The following is a 22,784-nucleotide window of genomic DNA, read 5'->3' on the forward strand; positions in this document are numbered from 1 at the left end:
GGGCGTAGGCGAGCTTCCAAGGGCGGGGGGCTACCAGGTGTCATTCCAGGCATTGGGGTTTGGGCCATGATGAATACTTCAGTTTTGTTGGTGTTTTGTTGTAGGCAGCTGTTTTTCATCCATTTGGCAACGGCTTCCATGCCTTCTCGAAAGTTGTGTTTGGTGGTGTTGGGCTCGTTGGATAGGGAGAGGATGAGTAGGGTGCCTTCTGCGTATGACACAATGTTGAGTCTGTAAGTTCTGATGATGGGGGCGAGCGGAGCCATCTATGATTTTGGAATCATAGAACTTGTTCTCTTAATATGTTGTCACTACTCTCCTTTGGGATGGAGCAAGTCACATACTGCTCAATAAAAGACAAAACAGACTTATCACTGTCTGTTCCAAACCTTGGGGCATCTTTTACCTACAACAGCACATCTGGCTTGGTACTCTTGATGCCAGAAGAATTCAATCACGTCACCAAGAGGAAGTTTTGCTTTGTTTAAGATGAAAGCTATCATTGCTTGAAATCTGTGATAAAAGTAACTCCAAACATTTGAGGTGCTAGTGAGCATAGTTCTCCTGACATCTTCAGATGAATGTCTTTTATATTTGAATTTGCCTCCTGCAAGAATTCTAGCAGGTATTACATGCATATCCAGCACAAGCGAGCATCAGGAACCAAGTAGGTGCTCCAAGGGTCCTTAACAGGCACTTGAGTTCGCCATGACACTGATGCGAATATTCATTAGTCCCACGCTGACATGCCATTAGGTTTATTAAATTGTATTCGGAGTGCTCATCTTTTCCTTGAACTTTTTCCAAACGTTCTCCTACTGATATATTATGCAAATTAACTTCTGTTTTCAGAATATGATTCACAAAATATGAGAGGCCAAACAAGTCACTCTTAAATAATAGGTGAAATATATATGGAATACACTGACAAAATCTAGGATCTTATGAATAAAGTCTACTACATCTATACTCAGCTGCAAGTATTTGAACAGGCCGCTCCTCATACCTGACACCTACTACAGTAGGAAAAAGATGTGTAAAACACCAAGCTTCTAAACTTTTTTACCACACACTTAATGGTGCTCCTTTTGCTTCCTTGATTTGAAACATCTCAATAGAATCACCAGTAACCTCATTAGAATGCAATGAGTAGATGTTATAATGTTCATAAATTTCTTCTGTCCTGGACTGATCCACCTTCTCAATCTGACCTGTTGATGGAAATGTCTGATCCTCCATCTGTGTGATATCTTGCAGGCTTTCCAAATTTTAATAGTAAACATTGTTTTGTAACAGATTTATAGTTGCTTTTTCAACTTTGGTAACAAGTACTAGCTCCTGCAATATCTTTGTGTTCTTGGTAGGCACACAATTTATTAGAATTACTAGTACTCCCTCTAAATCTCTATCTACCTCTACCATTTAAATGTTTTCTTGACATCTAATGGCAAATATACTACTCTACCTTTTAGACCTTTTGCAACTCTGTTGGTGATAACTTGCCTGTCTTTGACTCCATATGTACTATAGCTTGAAATTAATGTATAGTTTGAATAAGAATGGATCCATAAATATTTAAACCTTGAAGTGCTTCTGGAATGGGAACCAGTTCTAACTTGTTATGCGCAACTCTAGCAGGCATTTTATCATCCTTTAATTTTTTTCAGCAGTACTTACATTTAACTTGTCGTGTGGGCAAGTCAAATCTTTCTTCTACAAATAAGTACAGTGCAAACTTTTTCTAGTTAACTTTATTTTCACTTTTTAAATATTAGTCAACAGATCGCGTTTGATTCTTGTAGTGAGTGCGTGTACAAACATACTCTGGCTTTTCAGAACATACTGTCTTAAATTCTGTAATCTCTTTTTCAAAACTATCAACTGTACTACCTGTCTCCTGTTCTACAACTCCTCCTGTTATCAACTCCTAAATTTTCCTAAAGCCCCCTTCTGGACCAAAGAAATAAAACTGCACATCATCACACACCTTTTCTACCTCTGCCACAGTACCATGCAAAAGTGCCCTATTAATTAACCCTGAAGCAAAAGCAGGGGTTTCACATATTACAGCCTCCTAACTAAAGTTTGCATTGTTACGTGGTGTACAGACAACATCCTAAAATGATGAAAGGTGCTTTGGCACACTTTATTTGAAAAACAAGCTTGTGAGTGTCTGCAAATGTGTCTGCTTCCTGAGCTTGCAAGGCTCCAAACCTTGTAAAGTACCTATTTTGTGTTTTAAACTTTACCTTAGGTAGGAAGTTCCTTAATATATCAACAGATTGCTATCTAATACTACAAATAGTACTACAATTCCATTTATATACAGGGGCCTGACTACGCCTCCCTTGCACCTCTTCTACATTTTTAAGCAATATCACCTCTTTTGCTATAGGACTGCCAATCTTTAATTCATGATAGCGTCCACTTTCATCAATCGCATGAACTAATCTGTTATCCTGGAGATAGCTTTGTTCATAAAAAGGCTCTGTACTAGACGAATGTATCCATTCAATACTAAAAACTGTACAAAAGTTACTTCTATTCACTAATCTTTTCTTCTGGTTTTGTATTTTCAGGCTCAACACTATTTTGTTAAAAGTGTTAATTCTAAATAGAATCAAAATTAAAAGCTTCCTCTTGAAAGCAAATGCCTTATCAACTGCTCTCTCAACTTGTTCTTTCTGTTTCAGTGCCACTCTCCTTCTATACTTTTTCATAGTTCTTTGTATATATAACCGTTCTACTACAAAACATTCTGGCTCTGATTTCCTTAAACTGCTTTTGTCTCCTGCTTAATATGCGTCCATGTCTTTTGCAATCTTTTCTGTTCCTGCAATGTACTGTTTGTCCACACTTCTTGTTTCTCATAGGCATAATTTCATTTTCTTTATTTTCTAATGTTTGTAAATGTGTGCATATAATTGTAAGAAATGTCTTTTTCCTCTTACCAGTAGCTCTTTTTTCTTTCACCACATGTTGTGCATTTTGCCTCTTTTATAAATAGTTTCTGCAAACATACTGTAGTTGCTTCTGTTGCTCTTTTGTCCCAGATTTAGTAGGCATCGCAACTGCGTGCAGTTATGTATTGTTCTATAAAAAAACAAGTAGTTTCACATTTTTACCCTAGCCAATCTACCAATCTACTTTACTAGTGACTTACACATAATACAAATACAGTTTCCATGTTATGATCCGTCTTTAAATCTACAGATGAACCTAGATATATTACTACATGCACTTACTTCAATATCATAAAACCCGAGCAAAACACAAAACTTTATTTATTAGTTACCTTTTAACATTTTAGCACCTTCTTGTACAACACAGCTACACCATATCTCACTTCTTACTCAGACATGGTGAAAGAACAGTATAGCACTTCAGTAGTAAATTTTAAAATGAACATCAAGGCAAGGTGGCATGTTTACAAGGCCCACGCACTTTCCGGAGCATCTTCTTTGACACACCGGCTCCATAATGTGGTGCTCCACATTTACAAAGCCATGTAAAGCCACTCTGCGTAGCTTTTCATGGCATTATAAATACAGGCGCTTTTCGGGCAGTACTTTTTGTGAATGAAGCATGCAAAAAGTGTTGCTGTGTGTGCTCCCATGCACACCAGTGGTTTCTGCCACATGCCCAAATTTATAACAATAATTAAACCTAGCAATGCATTTAATCCACACTTCCCCAAGGGAAGTATAGGGAGAAGCAAAGAGAAGAAATTATTTTCTTGCTCCTAATTTTTTCCTATTTGTATGCATGCTTCATTCTACAGCACACATACAAAGAGGAAAATACCTCTCAGGATTGTTTTTGTGAAGGAAGGTGTCCCTTCCTGGAAAAATAAATCATCCCCACTACACAGGTACCCTTGCACCATGGTACAAGGGTGCCTCCGTTGGTGCATTGCAGCCAGTCATGCGCCAGCACAGGGCAGAGCATAGGGATCCATCATATTGTTGTGAATATGACACATCCCTGTGCTTTGAAAGTAATGCAGCATGGCACAGCCAAATGGCTTGTAGCTCCTCACTGTGGGCCCGATTCACGAAAGTAATCTGAGACAAAATCCTAACTTTACGACTTTCAGTATTCACAGAGGGCATTTAGGAGTACTAAAGTCTAGATTTTGTCTCAGTCAATCCTGAGTTTTGGTCTTAAGTTAAACTTAAGACAAACTTAAGTTTAACTGAGACAAAATCCTAGTCGTAAAGTTAGAATTTTGTCTCAGTTAAACTTAAGTTTGTCTTAAATATAACTTAAGACCAAAACTTAAGATTGACTGAGACAAAATCCTAATTTTAGTACTCCTAAATGCCTTCTGTGTATAAAGAAAGTCATAAAGTTATGATTTTGTCTCAGATCACTTTTGTGAATCAGGCCCTGCATTACTTTCTTCTAAATTTAGCCCCAAGTGTGCCAGTACCTACAGTGTCTCAACATTATAAATACAAAAACACAACATAAGAGCTATTAGGTGCCTCTCTACCACTGCGTTAGTGGTCTATTTACTATCTCAGCACTGTTCTATTTAAATGTATCAGATTAAAATGTTGGTAAACGGTATAACACTCTGCACGTCAATATCTATCAAAGCATATACCTCACAAATTCTTCAAACTATATCCACAGAATAATTCCCCAGATGGTTCTAAAAGACTACATATTCTTCATTTAAACTTGTAAAAACATGTATCTGTGGTTGAATACATTAATTCTCCCTGGATGATTGAATTGGTACCTACATAGTACCTACGTCATTCTTTGAGGATACATGTACTGCCTGGATTATTCCCCGAGTACATCAGAACTCCATGGGTCATTCCATTTCTGCATAGTTATTGCCTGCATGTTTACATGAGTATATCAGTACTATCTGAGTGTTTGCATGAGTGCATGAGTAGTGTCTGAATGATTAAATAAGTGCATACCTCATGACTCAATAATTCAATACATGCATAGATACTGGTTGGATGATTAAATGAGTGCAACCTTAGTGTGTGGATGATTGCATGTCTGTATAGACAGTATATACAAGATTTATAGAGTGCATGGATAGTGCATACACGATTGTTTAGGTACATGCATAGTACCTAGCAGTAAGGATGAGTGCATGAGTAATGCTTCAGTGATTGCATGAGTACTTGCCTTTTGCCCATGTGTTTTCTGTTCAGTAAACAGGTAGTGCCTGGTTGTTTAGCTAACTACATGGGTAGTGCCTGGATAATTCAATGAGTACATCAGCAATGTCTGGCTGACTACGTGGGTGCATGATCCGTGTCTGCGTGATTGCATGACTCTATTGTTAAACCATGAGAGATTGGATGAAAGTCAGAATCCTGCTGGGGGGATTGTATTAGTGCAGTAGTATTCCCTCAGTAATTCGATGAGTACATAGCTACCGGAAGAATAACACTTTTGCTACAATAGTACTCTCTATGTAATTAGATGATTACATGAGTAGTGCCTAAGTGTTTGCATGAGTTCATGCATGTGCCCCAGTATTTCAATGACTGCATGGGTTGTAAGTGTATGCTTAGATGACTGCGTAGCTTCTACTCAAGTGTTACAATGACTGCATAGTTACAGCCTTGTTAATTGCATAAGTAAATGTTGGCTGTCTGGGTGATTAGATAAATGTATAAGTAGTGCATCCATAGTAGAAAGACTACATAATTCCTTCCTGCCTGATTGCAAGAGTACATGTGTACTGTCTCCAGGGATACTAAATACCTGATTTGATGTACCTGACTACTCCCTGACTGACTAAACAACAAAAACCACAGTGGTAGGGACAATTTGCCTGACTGACTATGAAAGTATCTTCATTACTGTTAGATAAATAACAGTTGTGTCTATATATCTGATTCATTGGTTATCTCCTTCTGTCACAATCAAACTACCTGTTTTACTATACTTATGTTTTCCTACTAAGCTATGTGTGACTGAAGTCTAGCTATCACACTTGGTATATAATTGCATACATGGTTCTCTAGCAATATACATAGCGTTGTTGCTGAGCACCCACATGCATCACTAAGGTTCTAAAATGGAAAACAAAATGTTTAAAATCTTTTGTGAATGGTATAGTTACATTATTTCTCAAACACTTCTTCTGCCTCTAAAACATATATTCAGCATTTATCAAACAATAGTTACACTCCAAGTGAAGCTATCACAAGACATTTCAAGGCATTCTGCACTAAAAATCCTTCTCAATTTTAAACAAAGCATGTTTAAAGAAAAAACACCACCCTCACTATAAACATGACATTTTAATCAGATTTATTAACCATAGATCACCAGGTACACATATATGTGATTTCTTAATAGATGTACAACTTCAAGCCATCTTTCCAAAAACATATACCTCTCTGCCTCTTTAACTAAACTCAAAAGTCCTACCATATATATAGCAATTTGCAACCACAAGAACCATATCTCACCATCTAAGCATATGCTAAATGATCATATAAGTTAAAAACCGCATTGACAAACACTTCCCAATATATACCTATCAGCTATTACTTCTGTCTAATTTATATACAGGCAGACAAAATGTTCTCATCTTGTATTTGTGACTTCACTACTCCTGTTTAATAATGTTACTAAAAGTAATAAAACTCCCAGAATCCAAATCATAGATTTATCTCTTTTGCACGTGATATTTAGGCATTTAAGACATTCTTAGTTCTTCATTGCAGCTTTCCATAATACTGTGCTATTTTTGTCAATAAAGTACACAATGTAATAAAGAGGGACTCATTATTTTTTCTTTTACTTCACAAAACATTCACCACTAAACTCTTAAACACTTAGCCTCTAAGACATAGAGTTCATCAGATATATTTTTTCATATCACTGTGATACTCTTTTTGATCAAACTCCCATATACATCTTCATTTTTAATGTAATCGTTATAAAGGATTAAACATTGATGTACATACCAGTGGATTCAGTTTGTAGATTATATTGTGGCTTTACCTCTTTCTGGATAGTTTTAACACTTTTAGCATTTGTAAAAACTAAGCACAAGAATGGTACACCACTCTCATACAAAGCAATCAGGAAATGGCAACCTCTTCAACTTTGCACTCTGTGATCATGAGAAAGGCAGCAAATTAAATCATGTCTTTCATTTTAGACTGCAATATCTCCACTTGTGAATGGTTAGTATCTGTTAACTCTTTACCCCCTTTCAAAAACAGATTGTGTGTTTGCGATGTATTATCAATGATAGCTGTGAAATAGTGAGATAAAAAATTGGAATCCAACCCTATATCTAGCTTCATTTAAAGAAAATGTAATTACTATCAATCAGTTTATCACATAGTCCAGAGTTGGAAAATAAAGCTAGCCATTACTTAAATTGTGTCCTCACTCCTCAACTTCTGTATTTTTAACACCCTTCCCCCAATACACTCTTTTTATTCACTAAAAAAACCATAGGTTTCATGCACGTTATAGTTAGGAATTGGCATTTAAAAAACCTCAGAAATTCACTGAAAAAAACCATAAGTTTCAGGGGTGTTATAGTTAGCTGGACATTTCCCTCGTACAAAACCCTAGAAATTCCCCCGTTATAGTTAGTTCAGCTAACAATAACTTGCGCGCCCCCGCAATGCACTGCTGATGATGTCACATATTACATCACTCATGACATGGTCAGTGGCATCACTGATGACATCACTGATGACATCTCAAATGACATCACTGATGACATCATCCATGTAATAAATTAGGGCATCTTCTCACACCCTTATATAACCTTTGATACACCGACTCAAAATTTCAGACGGCCATTCTCAAAATCATAGATACTCCAATACCAATAACTACATACACACTCATTGACTCTTAGGTCTACATACACCTCCACTCACTCACCTGTAGAGTCACTCATACTTACCGTCACTCAGTACAGGACTATCATATGCATTTATACACCTATATAGACACTCACACACAGCCAATCATCCATTGACATACTCACACACCTAGTCAATCATGCAAATAATTAATCACACTCCAATTTACTCACCTATACAGTTATACAAACACAAGTTCACGTACTCATAAAAATACTACCACATTCTTACGCTCTTATACAATTACTGATAAAAGCACACACTCATCCATACAGCCACTCTCACAATCACACACTCTCACATATACCCAGTTATATACTCTTACACACATATACCCTGCCTTTCACATATGTAGTTACTCACGCATGTAACACTGAGATATACATTCTATCACTAACACACCCACCACAGATGCACTCTTAAAACAATGCACCCATAGAATCACCCACTCACACATCTATGCACAGAGTCACACACACCATACCCACACAAATACTCAGGCACCCATACAGATACTCAGACAACCAATCAATAACCCATATAGACACTCATATAGCTATTCACAAAACCATGCAGCCACTTATACACCAACAGACAGACAGATACAGATATTCACACAGTTTAGTCACTAGTCTGCAGTAAGATACATTTAATGACTCACTTATAGTCAGTCACACACCTAGCAAATCATCCATTCACACACTTATACACCCACTCATTCTTCTATAGGTCTTTCCCTATATATATTAAACATATTAAAACTCTAAAGAAACACAGACTCACTGGATGACGTCATCAGTGATGTCATCAATGATGTCATTTGAGATGTCATCAGTGATGTCATCAGTGATGTCACTGACCATGTCATGAGTGATGTAATATGTGACATCATCAGCAGTGCATTGCGGGGGCACGCGAGTTATAGTTAGCTGAACTAACTATAACAGGGGAATTTCTAGGGTTTTGTATGAGGGAAATGTCCAGCTAACTATAACACCCCTGAAACCTATGGTTTTTTCAATGAATTTCTAAGGTTTTTTAAATGCCAATTCCTAACTATAACGTGCATGAAACCTATGTTTTTTTTAGTGAATAAATAAATGCATATGCATATATATGTGCATATGTGTGCGTGTAGAGAGAGGTAGAGGTGTAGAGGTAGAGGTGTAGAGGTAGAAGTAGAGAGGTAGAGAGTAGTAGAGAGAGAGGTAGAGAGAGGTAGAGAGGTAGAGAGTAGAGGATGAGTAATAGAGAGTAGAGAGTAGGTAGTAGTAGAGAGAGCAGCAGAGAGTGAGTAGTAGAGATTAGTAGAGTGAGTAGTAGAGAGTGAGTAGTAGAGAGTAGTAGAGAGTAAATATATAATTGCATATGCATATATATATGTGCATATGTGTGCGTGTAGAGAGAGGTAGAGGTGTAGAGGTAGAGGTGTAGAGGTAGAGGTAGAGAGGTAGAGAGTAGTAGAGAGAGAGGTAGAGAGAGGTAGAGAGGTAGAGAGTAGAGGATGAGTAATAGAGAGTGGAGAGTAGGTAGTAGAGAGTAGTAGAGAGAGCAGCAGAGAGTGAGTAGTAGAGTGAGTAGTAGAGAGTGAGTAGTAGAGAGTAGTAGAGAGTGAGTAGTAGAGAGTAGTAGAGAGTGGGTAATAGAGAGTGAGTAGTAGAGAGTAGTAGAGAGTGAGTAGTAGAGTGAGTAGTAGAGAGTAGTAGAGAGAGAGTAGTAGAGAAAGAGTAGTAGAGAGAGAATAGTAGAGAGTGAGTAGTAGAGTGAGTAGTAGAGTGAGTAGTAGAGAGTAGTAGAGGGAGAGTAGTAGAGAGTGAGTAGTAGAGAGAGAGTAGTAGAGAGTGAGTAGTAGAGAGTAGTAGAGAGTGAGTAGTAGAGTGAGTAGTAGAGAGAGAGTAGTAGGGAGTAGTAGAGAGTGAGTAGAAGAGAGTAAGTAGTAGAGGGTAGTGGAGCAGTGGAGAGTGAGTAGCAGAGAGTGAGTAGTAGAGTGAGGAGTAGGGAGTAGTAGAGAGTGAGAAGTAGAGATTGAGTAGTAGAGCGAGAGTAGTAGAGTGAGTAGTAGAGAGTAGTAGAGAGTGAGTAATATAGAGAGAGTAGTAGGGAGTAGTAGAGAGTGAGTAGTATAGAGTGAGTATTAGAGGGTAGTGGAGTAGTGGAGAGTGAGTAGTAGATGATAGTAGAGAGTGAGTAGTAGAGTGAGTAGTAGGGAGTAGTAGAGAGTGAGTAGTAGAAAGTAGTAGAGAGCGAGTAGTAGAGAGCAAGTAGTAAAGAGTGTGTAGTAGAGAGTGAGTAGTAGAGAGTGTAGTAGAGAGAGAGTAGTAGAGAGAGTAGAAGAGAGTAGTAGAGAGTGAGTAGTAGAGTGAGTAGTAGAGAGTAGTAGAGAGCGAGTAGAAGAGAGTAGTACAGAGTGAGTAGTAGAGAGTAGTAGAGTGAGTAGTAGAGAGTGAGTAGTAGAGAGAAAGTAGTAGAGAGTAGTAGAGGGTGAGTAGTAGAGAAGTAGAGAGTGAGTGGTAGAGAGTAGTAGAGAGTAGTAGTGAGTAGTAGAGAGTAGTAGAGTGAGTAGTAGAGAGTAGTAGAGAGTGAGTAGTAGAGAGAGTAGTAGAGAGTAGTAGAGTAGTAGAGAGTGAGTAGTAGAGAGTGAGTAGTAGAGAGAGTAGTAGAAAGGAGTAAAGTAGTAGAGAGTGAGTAGTAGAGAGTAAGTAGTAGAGAGTAGTAGAGAGCGAGTAGTAGAGAGTGAGTAATGGAGAGTGAGTAGTAGAGATAGAGTAGTAGAGAGTGAGTAGTAGAGAGTAGTAGAGAGTAGTAGTGAGTAGTAGAGAGTAGTAGAGTGAGTAGTAGAGAGTAGTAGAGAGTGAGTAGTAGAGAGAGTAGTAGAGAGTAGTAGAGTAGTAGAGAGTGAGTGGTAGAGAGTGAGTAGTAGAGAGAGTAGTAGAAAGGAGTAGAGTAGTTAAGAGTGAGTAGTAGAGAGTGAGTAGTAGAGAGTAGTAGAGAGTGAGTAGTAGAGAGTGAGTAGTGGAGAGTGAGTAGTAGAGAGTAGTAGAGAGTGAGTAGTAGAGAGTGAGTAGTAGAGAGTGAATAGTAAAGAGTGAGTAGTAGAGAGAGAGTAGTAGAGAGTGAGTTGTAGAGAGTAGTAGAGAGCGAGTAGTAGAGAATGAGTAGTGGAGAGTGAGTAGTAGAGAGTGGTAGAGAGCGAGTAGTAGAGAGTGAGTAGTGGAGTGTGAGTAGTAGAGAGTAGTAGAGAGTGAGTAGTAGAGAGTGAAGTGTAAAGAGTTAGTAGTAGAGAGTGAGTAGTAGAGAGTAGTAGAGTGAGTAGTAGAGAGGGAGTAGTAGAGAGAGAGTAGTAGAGAGTAGTAGAGAGTGAGTAGCAGAGTAGTAGAGAGTGAGTGGTAGAGAGTAGTTGAGAGTAGTAGAGTGAGTAGTAGAGAGTAGTAGAGAGTGAGTAGTAGAGAGTAGTAGAGTGAGTAGTCGAGAGGGAGTAGTAGAGAGAGAGTAGTAGAGAGTAGTAGAGAGTGAGTAGCAGAGTAGTAGAGAGTGAGTGGTAGAGAGTAGTTGAGAGTAGTAGAGTGAGTAGTAGAGAGTAGTAGAGAGTGAGTAGTAGAGAGTGAGTAGTAGAGAGTAGTAGTAGAGAGTAGTAGAGAGCAGTAGAGAGTGAGTAGTAGAGAGTAGTAGGGAGTGAGTAGTAGAGAGTCAGTAATTTAATTTAAAAGGAACACAATGAGGGAGTTCATTTTGCCTTCGAAATTATGATTAGTGCTGAAAAAAGATAAATTAGGGCACATTTTGATTGACTTCTAAAATCCTCTTCTATTTCATTAAAAAATGCTGACATGCAGACTGAAGCATGCACTTTCATTACCAGCAGCAGACTTCCCTGGTGAGCAGTAGCTTTACTACAGTGATCTAATAAGCAACTAGAGTGCTAACATTCCGAATTTATGGCAAATGTGTGACACATATGAATGCCTTCTTGATGGAATAAAAGTAAAAAACTGAAAGTATTTCCTACTGAGGAGACTGTAGTAAATGAGGATATTAGGAAACTTCATAACAAATAAGTCTCCCAAGATGGCCACCAGAGACAAAAGAGCCCAAATGTAGCACAAATATCACCCAGATGTAGCCCAAGTATAGTACAATGACAGAATTTCCCAGAGTGTTCTAAAGAACAACTAGAGCGCAAACAGTCTTACTTATGACAAAATAATGGCACACCTGAAGCCATCTTGATTGGAATAAAGTGGTAACATTTAAAACATTTAATTTGCAAAGGAACAAAATGAGGGGGTTCATTTTGCCATAGAAAGTATTATTAGTGCTGCAGAAAGAAAAATTAGGGCACAATTTGAGTGACTTCTCAAATCCTCTTCTATTTCATGAAAAAAAATTCTGACATGCAGACTGAAACATGCCCTTTGAATACCAGCAGCAGACTTCCCTGGTGAGCAACAGCTTTACTACAGTGATCTAATGAGCAACTAGAGTGCTAGCCTTCAGAATTTATGGCAAATGTGTGACACATCTGAATGCCTTCTTGATGGAACCAAAGTAAACAAGCATTAAAAATGCAATAGGTCTCGCCCTCGTTTAAGTTAAAGCAATTCTGTTTGAAATTAGGTGGCTTTTCAGCTTTGTTGTATTAGTGTTTTTCAAACTTTCGTGTACATAACATGCATATGTATGCATGTATGTATATCTATATGTATGCATGCATTTATAATTGTATTTATATAGATATGCAAATTATATATATGTTTATATATGTATGTATATATATATTCACTGAAAAAAACATAGGTTACAGGGGCGTTATAGTTAGTTGGACTTTTCACTCGTACAAAACCATTGAAATTCCCCCGTTATTGTTAGTTCAGCTAACTATAACTCGCATGCCCGCAATGCACTGCTGATGACGTCACATATTACATCACTCATGACATGGTCAGTGACATCACTCATGACATCACTGATGACTACAGAGATAGGACATGTGAAGAAAGAAGAAAAAACGCACAGAAAGAAAAAAAAGAAATGCAGAAAGAAGCAACAGAAGTCCTCAAAGACGAAGAAAAGTGCAGGAAGAAGGATACCGTGCAGAAAGAACAAACAGAAGAGCAGAAAGAAGCCTTGTTGCAAAATCATCCTGTACCCTCAACTTTTTCAGACGGATACTGGTGGTAACTGAGTCTGACTAACCAGTCCTAGAGCCAGTGCTATGTTAAAAGACACTCAGAATACAGTGAAAACACCTACATACACTAGGGAACACTATGCGTTGGGGTCCCCCTGTGATTAGCATGACCTCCTCTGTAAGCCCCTAGTATATAATAGGGCAGGGGATTAAAACTACCCCTTAAATTGCGCCACAGGGCGTGTTTGCACACGTCACCTCAGGCCCCGTCCCCTCCCTTCTCCACTGTTTAAACGTGCCCTGAGGCCATTCTAAGTTGAGAGATTAAGTCCCTTTGAATCCTAAGGGTCCCTAGGGTCAAACTAGCCCACTAGGTACCTCCAGTAAGTGCCACAGAGCTGCGTTGCATAGAGGTGTAAAAAGGGGCGTGGCCTCAGAACACCTGTCCGCAACGCAGCTTTCTGGTGCATACTGGAGATACCTTTTGGGCTAGTTGGCCCTCAGGGGCCCTCAGTATTGAAAGGGAATTAATTCCCTAACTTACAACTGGCCAGTGGGTGCATTTGCAGAGTGCTGCAAGGAGGGGGCGTGGCCTCCATCGCGATGCCGGTCTTTTATTATTTATTTTTTTTAAGAAGGAGGGCTGTGTGGCCCCCATTCTTTTTCTAATTTATTGGCTCTGGGGACCCCATTGGGGACCCCATCCCCCAGGGCCTGCACACTAATTTTTTGTTGTTGAAAAAAATGAATTTGGAAGGGTGCCGCGTGGCTCCCCTCCCAAGGCCTTAATCGGCCCTGGGGACCCCAACCCCCAGGTCATGGCCTTTTTTTTTTTATTCTTTAGGAGGGTGCTGCTTTGCTCTCCTCCTTAGGCCACTTATGGCCCCGGGGACCCCATCCCCCGGGGCCGGCCTTTGTTTTTTAATATTTAAAAAAATTCATAGAAACACCTAGGACATGCTTGACAAACCGTATGTACCTATCACCATGACGATTTGCGTGATATTCATTAAAAGGCGACTATGCATACAATGAATCCACGTGGAATGTATTTACACCGCTAGTGAAGCTCTGACGTGTCTGACGCCCTACCGTGCCTAATCCCGGCGCCCTCGCCGGTGGGTACTCTCCAAGTAGACACCCTTGTCGTTTATTTATACAAACATGGGTAGCTATTGATGGGCACATTTAATACACACACACACCAAGCCATTCAAAGGGGATTCGACAAACATTCGACCAAACTATGCAAGAAACCCCCCTCACGGTTAATAAAACACGCATCCACCGCCGGATGTGTAATACTTTGTATTTTACTCTCTGGAAAGGAGACAAACCTCACTTGAGAGTCACAGCATGCTCCTGGCTGAGGCCAATGCTGTGTTACACCAACCAGTGCCCGCCGAGTGCCACACACCTCTGTGTTGTATTCCTCCAGGTAGTGTGTATGCTATGACACTCTCTAGCCCATGTGCACTGTAACACCACCCCGTGAATATGTCATGCCACACTTGCCTTCGCACGGATCAGATTACCCCATCTAACGTGCCTTCCTCGATGCCTATGTTATAACACACAGAGCTATGCCATACATTTTACAATCTGGGATCCATATCTTTGTCACAGTGCATATGCAACGTTACACTCCCCAGCACATATTTTATATTACAACTTTAGAGACTAGTTAGGTTACACAACACTGCCCTGTGCATGGTACACTCCAAGGCGCAAATCGCGTAGCACGCACCAGTGCCTGTGCTATCTCGCGCTCGCCAATGAATCTATCATTGCGCACAATGTATTGCATATTATATTTCACACCCCGGTTCATCTTATATCACACTTTTTGGTGAATAGTTTATACCATATACTATATCTAGTTTTCATTTTCAATCGTGCTCTCAGGACTATGTTCTATGTAACACCTCGTCCACATAACCTTTTCACGGGCATTACATTTTGCGATGGGGGGTGGTGGGTCAGGGGGTGTTTCTGCCAAGTGAGCCCGGAGTCAAAGTCACAAACGTCCTCTTCTTCCTGAATAAAAGTGAGATTATGCTGTATACTTGTTCATATTTTAAGTAGTTCGCACAGACACACATTTTAAAAACAATAACGTTCCTAATACCCACCTTCTCTGAACAGTTAACTTGCTGCCCCATCCACCTCCTCCCTATCCTCTGTTGTCTGAATCCATGGACTAGCCTCCTCCCTCCTGCCATGCATGGTCTGATGTGCTGCCACTGCCCTCCATTTAGCATGATGTACCAGTCCACTCCTCCTGCCCTCCATTGCCCAATTCTATGGCCCATCATTGACCTCCTGCTTAGACTCTGTGCTCAGCTTGCTGCCCCTATTCTCCTTCCCCCTGCCCTTTGATGTCTTTGTGCATTCCCCTGCTCCATCCTTTTTGCCCACCATGTTACATGGACCTGCCATTCCTATCTACTCTGAGTGTTCTGTTGAGCTGCCATTCCCCTCCCACCTGCATAGCATTGTCAGATGACTGTAACCTGTCCCTACCACCTCCACCCTGCCTGTCCACATGCCATGCCCCTATACCCTTTCTCCTGTCCTCCATGGTCCATTTTACTGCCACACCCTTCTGCCCTCCCTGTTCTGTTGTGCTGCAACTTCTCCTCCTGCCTGCCCCACGCGGTCTGTTGTGAGGCCCCTTCCCCTGAGCTCTCTTGTCTGTGTCCAGGTCCTGACCCTCCCTTCTATCCTCCATGGTCCTTTGTGCATGCCCCTGCACCCTCCTTCTTGCCCATCATAGCCATTGTGCTGCCACTAACCCTCCCGCTTGCCATGCATGGTCTTCTGTGCTGCCATGGCTCCTCCCACCTTCCCTGTGTGGTCAGCTAGCTGCCCCTGACCCCCTCCCACCTTCCCTCCATGGTCTGTGTGTATGCCATCATAGTCTCACTGTTGCTCTCCATGGTGTGTCTTGTTTCTAGTGCCCATCCTGCCTGACCTCCATGGTCATCTTGCTGCTCCTGCCCTGCCCCCTTGCCCCCAGCCCTCTGTTTCCATGTGCAGACCCCTATTCCCTCCCTCCTGGCTTGTCTGTTTCATTGTAATGCCCTGGTGAGCAGTAGCTTTACTACAGTGATCTAATAAGCAACTAGAGTGCTAACATTCCGAATTTATGGCAAATATGTGACACATCTGAATGCCTTCTTGATGGAATCAAAGTAAAAAACTGAAAGTATTTCCTACTGAGGAGAATGTAGTAAATGAGGAAATTAGGAAACTTCTTAACAAATAAGTCTCCCAAGATGGCCACCAGAGACAAAAGACAAAAGAGCCCAAATGTAGCACAAATATCGCCGAGATGTTGCCCAAGTATAGTCCAATGACAGAATGTCCCAGAGTGTTCTAACGAACAACTAGAGCGCTAACTGTCTTACTTATGACAAACGTATGGCACACCTGAAGCCATCTTGATTGGAATAAAGTAGAAACATTTAAAACATTTAATTTGCAAAGGAACAAAATGAGGGGGTTCATTTTGCCATAGAAATTATGATTAATGCTGCAGAAAGAAAAATTAGGACTCATTTTGACTTCTCAAATCCTATTCTATTTCATTCAAAAATTCTGACATGCAGACTGAAACATGTACTTTGAATACCAGCAGCAGACTTCCCTGGTGAGCAGTAGCTTTACTACAGTGATCTAATGAGCAACTAGAGTGCTACCATTCAGAATTTATGGCAAATGTGTGATACATCTGAATGCCTTCTTGATGGAACCAAAGTAAACAAGCATTGAATATGCAATAGGTCTCGCCCTCGTTTAAGTTAAAGCAATTCTGTTTGTAATTAGGTGGCTTTTTAGCTTTGCTTGTATTAGTGTTTTTCAAACTTTCATGTAGATAACATGCATATGGATGCATATCTGTATATGTAAATGTATGCATGCATTTATATTTGTATTTATATAGATATGCAGATTATATATACGTTTGTATATGCATGTATGTATATGTATATACATATACATATATATAAAGGCATTTGCATAAATATACATATGTGTGCATATGTGTGCGTGTAGAGAGAGGTAGAGAGAGGTAGAGAGGTAGCGAGGTAGAGGTAGAGGTGTAGAGCTAGAGAGGTAGAGGTAGAAAGGTAGAGGTAGAGAGGTAGAGGTAGAGAGGTAGAGAGGTAGAGAGTAGTAGAGAGAGATAGAGTGAGGTAGAGAGGTAGAGAGTAGAGAGTGAGCAATAGAGAGTAGAGAGTGAGTAGTAGAGAGTAGTAGAGAGTAGTAGAGAGAGAAGCAGAGAGTAAGTAGTAGAGTGAGTAGTAGAGTGAGTAGTAGAGAGTGAGCAGTAGAGAGCGAGTAGTAGAGAGTAGTAGAGAGTGAGCAGTAGAGAGCGAGCAGTAGAGAGTAGTAGAGAGTGAGTAGTAGAGAGTAAGTAGTAGAGTGTGATTAGTAGAGAGTAGTAGAGAGTGAGTAGTAGAGTGAGTAGTAGAGAGTAGTAGACAGAGAGTAGTAGAGAGTGAGTAGTAGTGAGTAGTAGAGTGAGTAGTAGAGAGTGAGTAGTAGAGAGTAGTAGAGAGTGAGTAGTAGAGAGTAGTAGAGAGTAGTAGCAGAGAAAGTAGTAGAGAGTGAGTAGTAGAGAGTGAGTAGTGGAAAGAGAGAGTAGTAGAGAGTGAGTAGTAGAGAGAAGTGGAGTAGTAGAGAGTGAGTAGTAGAGAGTGAGTAGTAGAGAGTAGTAGAGAGAGTAGTAGAGAGTGAGTAGTAGAGAGCGAGTAGTGGAGAGTGAGTAGTAGAGAGTAGTAGAGAGTGAGCAGTAGAGAGTGAGTAGTAGAGAGTGAATAGTAGAGAGTGAGTAGTAGAGAGTAGTAGAGTGAGTAGTAGAGAGTGAGTAGTAGAGAGTGAATAGTAGAGAGTGAGTAGTAGAGAGTAGTAGAGAGTAGTAGAGAGAGTAGCAGAGAGTGAGTAGTAGTGTGAATAGTAGAGAGTGAGCAATAGAGAGTGAGTAGTAGAGAGTAGTAGCAGAGAAAGTAGTAGAGAGTGAGTAGCAGAGAGTAGTAGAGAGTGAGTAGTAGAGAGTGAGTAGTAGAGTGTGATTAGTAGAGAGTAGTAGAGAGAGAGTAGCAGAGAGTGAGAAGTAGTGAGTAGTAGAGTGTGAGTAGTAGAGAGTAGTAGAGAGTAGTAGAGATTGAGTAGTAGAGAATAGTAGAGAGTAGTAGCAGAGAAAGTAGTAGAGAGCGAGTAGCAGAGAGTAGTAGAGAGTGAGTAGTAGAGAGTGAGTAGTGGAAAGAGAGAGTAGTAGAGAGTGAGTAGTAGAGAGTGAGTAGTAAAGAGAGAGTAGTAGAGAGTGAGGGGTAGAGTGAGTAGGAGAGACTAGTAGAGAGAAGTGGAGTAGTAGAGAGTGAGTAGTAGAGAGTAGTAGAGAGTGAGTAGTAGAGAGAGTAGTAGAGAGTAGTAGAGAGTGAGTAGAAGAGAGCAAGTAGTAGAGAGTGTGTAGTAGAGAGTGAGTAGTAGAGAGTAGTAGAGAGTGAGTAGTAGAGAGAGTTGTAGAGAGTGAGACGTAGAGAGAGTAGTAGAGAGTAGTAGAGTACTAGAGAGGGAGTAATAGAGTGAGTAGTAGAGAGTAGTAGAGAGTGAGTAGTAGAGAGTGAGTAGTAGAGAGAGTAGTAGAGAGTAGTAGAGAGTGAGTAGTAGAGAGCGAGTAGTGGAGAGTGAGTAGAAGAGAGTAGTAGAGAGTGAGCAGTAGAGAGTGAGTAGTAGAGAGTGAATAGTAGAGTTAGTAGTAGAGAGTAGTAGAGTGAGTAGTAGAGAGTGAGTAGTAGAGAGAGAGTTGTAGAGAGTAGTATAGAGCAAATAGTAGAGTAAATAGTAGAGAGTGAATAGTAGAGAGTGAGTAGTAGAGAGTAAGTAGTAGAGAGTAGTAGAGTGAGTAGTAGAGAGTGAGTAGTAGAGAGTGAGTAGTAGAGATTAGTAGAGCGTAGTAGAGAGAGTAGCAGAGAGTGAGTAGTAGAGTGAGTAGTAGAGAGTGAGCAGTATAGAGTGAGTAGTAGAGAGTAGTAGAGAGTGAGTAGTAGAGAGTGAGTAGTAGAGTGTGATTAGTAGAGAGTAGTAGAGAGTGAGTAGTAGAGTAAGTAGTAGAGAGTAGTAGAGGGAGAGTAGTAGAGTGTGAGTAGTAGAGAGTAGTAGAGAGTAGTAGAGATTGAGTAGTAGAGAATAGTAGAGAGTAGTAGCAGAGAAAGTAGTAGAGAGCGAGTAGCAGAGAGTAGTAGAGAGTGAGTAGTAGAGAGTGAGTAGTGGAAAGAGAGAGTAGTAGAGAGTGAGTAGTAGAGAGTGAGTAGTAAAGAGAGAGTAGTAGAGAGTGAGGGGTAGAGTGAGTAGTAGAGACTAGTAGAGAGAAGTGGAGTAGTAGAGAGTGAGTAGTAGAGAGTAGTAGAGAGTGAGTAGTAGAGTGAGTAGTAGAGAGTAGTAGAGAGTGAGTAGTAGAGAGAGTAGTAGAGAGTAGTAGAGAGTGAGTAGTAGAGAGCAAGTAGTAGAGAGTGTGTAGTAGAGAGTGAGTAGTAGAGAGTAGTAGAGAGTGAGTAGTAGAGAGAGTTGTAGAGAGTGAGACGTAGAGAGAGTAGTAGAGAGTAGTAGAGTACTAGAGAGGGAGTAATAGAGTGAGTAGTAGAGAGTAGTAGAGAGTGAGTAGTAGAGAGTGAGTAGTAGAGAGAGTAGTAGAGAGTAGTAGAGAGTGAGTAGTAGAGAGCGAGTAGTGGAGAGTGAGTAGAAGAGAGTAGTAGAGAGTGAGCAGTAGAGAGTGAGTAGTAGAGAGTGAATAGTAGAGAGTTAGTAGTAGAGAGTAGTAGAGTGAGTAGTAGAGAGTGAGTAGTAGAGAGAGAGTAGTAGAGAGTAGTATAGAGCAAATAGTAGAGTAAATAGTAGAGAGTGAATAGTAGAGAGTGAGTAGTAGAGAGTAAGTAGTAGAGATTAGTAGAGAGTAGTAGAGAGAGTAGCAGAGAGTGAGTAGTAGAGTGAGTAGTAGAGAGTGAGCAGTATAGAGTGAGTAGTAGAGAGTAGTAGAGAGTGAGTAGTAGAGAGTGAGTAGTAGAGTGTGATTAGTAGAGAGTAGTAGAGAGTGAGTAGTAGAGTAAGTAGTAGAGAGTAGTAGAGGGAGAGTAGTAGAGAGTGAGTAGTAGTGAGTAGTAGCGTGTGAGTAGTAGAGAGTGAGTAGTAGAGAGTGAGTAGTAGAGAGTAGTAGAGAGTGAGTAGTAGAGAGTAGTAGAGAGTAGTAGCAGAGAAAGTAGTAGAGAGTGAGTAGCAGAGAGTAGTAGAGAGTGAGTAGTAGAGTGTGATTAGTAGAGAGTAGTAGAGAGTGAGTAGTAGAGTGAGTAGTAGAGAGTAGTAGAGAGAGAGTAGTAGAGAGTGAGTAGTAGTGAGTAGTAGAGTGTGAGTAGTAGAGAGTAGTAGAGAGTAGTAGAGAGTGAGTAGTAGAGAGTAGTAGAGAGTAGTAGCAGAGAAAGTAGTAGAGAATGATTAGCAGAGAGTAGTAGAGAGTGAGTAGTAGAGAGTGAGTAGTGGAAAGAGAGAGTAGTAGAGAGTGAGTAGTAGAGAGTGAGTAGTAAAGAGAGAGTAGTAGAGAGTAGTAGAGTAGTAGAGAGTGAGTAGTAGAGAGAAGTGGAGTAGTAGAGAGTGAGTAGCAGAGAGTAGTAGAGAGTGAGTAGTAGAGTGAGTAGTAGAGAGTAGTAGAGAGTGAGTAGTAGAGTGAGTAGTAGAGAGTAGCAGAGAGTGAGTAGTAGAGAGCAAGTAGTAGAGAGTGTGTAGTAGAGAGTGAGCAGTAGAGAGTAGTAGAGAGTGAGTAGTAGATAGAGTTGTAGAGAGTGAGATGTAGAGAGAGTAGTAGAGAGTAGTAGAGTACTAGAGAGTGAATAATAGAGTGAGTAGTAGAGAGTAGTTGAGAGCGAGTAGTAGAGTAGCAGAGAGTGAGTGGTAGAGAGTAGTAGAGAGTGGTAGAGAGTTAGTAGTAGAGAGTGAGTAGTAGAGAGTGAGTAGTAGAGAGAGTAGTAGAGAGTAGTAGAGAGTGAGTAGTAGAGAGCGAGTAGTGGAGAGTGAGTAGTAGAGAGTAGTAGAGTGAGTAGTAGAGAGTGAGTAGTAGCGAGAGAGTAGTAGAGAGTAGTAGAGAGCAAGTAGTAGAGACTGAATAGTAGAGAGTGAGTAGTAGAGAGTGAGTAGTAGAGAGTAGTAGAGTGAGTAGTAGAGCGTGAGTAGTAGAGAGTGAGTAGTAGAGTAGTAGAGAGTAGTAGAGTGATTAGTAGAGAGTAGTAGAGAGTGAGTAGTAGAGAGTGAGTAGTAGAGAGTGAGTAGTAGAGACTAGTAGAAGTGAGTAGTAGGGTGTAGTAGAAAGTAGTAGCGAGTGAGTAGTAGAGAGTGAGTAGGAGAGAGTAGTAGCGAGTAAATAGTAGAGAGTGAGTAGTAGAGAGAGAGTAGTAGAGAGTGAGTAGTAGGGTGTAGTAGAAAGTAGTAGCGAGTAAGTTGTAGAGAGTGAGTAGTAGAGAGTGAGTAGTAGAGAGTGAATAGTAGAGAGTAGTGGAGAGTGAGCAGTAGAGAGTGAGTAGTAGAGAGTAGTAGAGAGTGTGTGAGTAGTAGAGAGTAGTAGAGAGTGAGTAGTAGAGAGTAGTAGAGAGTGAGTAGTAGAGTGAGTAGTAGAGAGTAGTAGAGAGTGAGTAGTAGAGAGCAAGTAGTAGAGAGGAGTAGAGTGAGTAGTAGAGAGTGAGTAGTAGAGTAGCAGAGAGTAGTCAGTCAGTGTCAGTCAGACAGTGTCAGTGTCAGTCACTCAGTGTCATTCAGTCAGTCAGTGTCAGTCAATCAGTGTCAGTGTCAGTCAGTGTCAGTCAGTGAGTGTCAGTCAATCAGTGTCAGTCAGTGTCAGTCAGTGTCAGTCAATCAGTGTTAGTCATTGTCAGTGAGTCAGTGCCAGTCAATCAGTGTCAGTCAGTGTCAGTGTCAGTCAGTGTCAGTCAATCATTGTCAGTCAGTGTCAATCTGTCAGTGTCAGTCAGTCAGTGTCATTCAGTCAGTGTCAGTGTGATTTTTTTCATGAGTGAGTAGGATGACTGCATAACCGACTAAGATGACTGCTGATGTGTCAATGTCTATATATGTGTATACGTGCATTTGTTAGTGTTCTATTAATTAGTGACTGCATGTATAAATGATTCTGTTGTTGAATGGATAGTTGTGTGTGTAGACTTAGGCATCAGTGAGTGAGTATGTAGCAACTGGTATTGGTGTGTCAAGGGTTTCAAATATGGTACTCTGTATTTTACAGTGTGTGATGAAAGGTCATACTAGTGTATGATGAGGTGTATCAGATTGTCACATGGATAATGTCATCAGTGATGTCATCAGTGATGTAATCAGTGATGTCATTTGAGATGTCATCAGTGATGTCATCAGTGATGTCACTGACCATGTCATGAATGATGCAATATGTGAACACATCAGCAGTGCATTGCGGGCGCGCGAGTTATAGTTAGCAGAACTAACTATAACGGAGGAATTTCTATGGTTTTGTACGAGTGAAATGGCCACCTAACTATAACACCCCTGAAACCTGTTTCTTTCTGTGAAAATATATGTATATATATATATATATATATATATATATATATATATCCTGCCAAATTACTCCATCTTGTATTCCTAGCCACAAAGAGGGGTAGCGCGATGCCGGCAGAGAAGACCAGTATTCAATAAATGTCCAACGGAGTTCCACTCGCGCTCTCAGACCAACCAGATATAAGGAAACCACAAAAGATTTGGCA

This window comes from Triturus cristatus, chromosome 11 (genome assembly GCF_964204655.1).
Source record: "Triturus cristatus chromosome 11, aTriCri1.1, whole genome shotgun sequence".
NCBI classification, from domain to species: domain Eukaryota; kingdom Metazoa; phylum Chordata; class Amphibia; order Caudata; family Salamandridae; genus Triturus; species Triturus cristatus.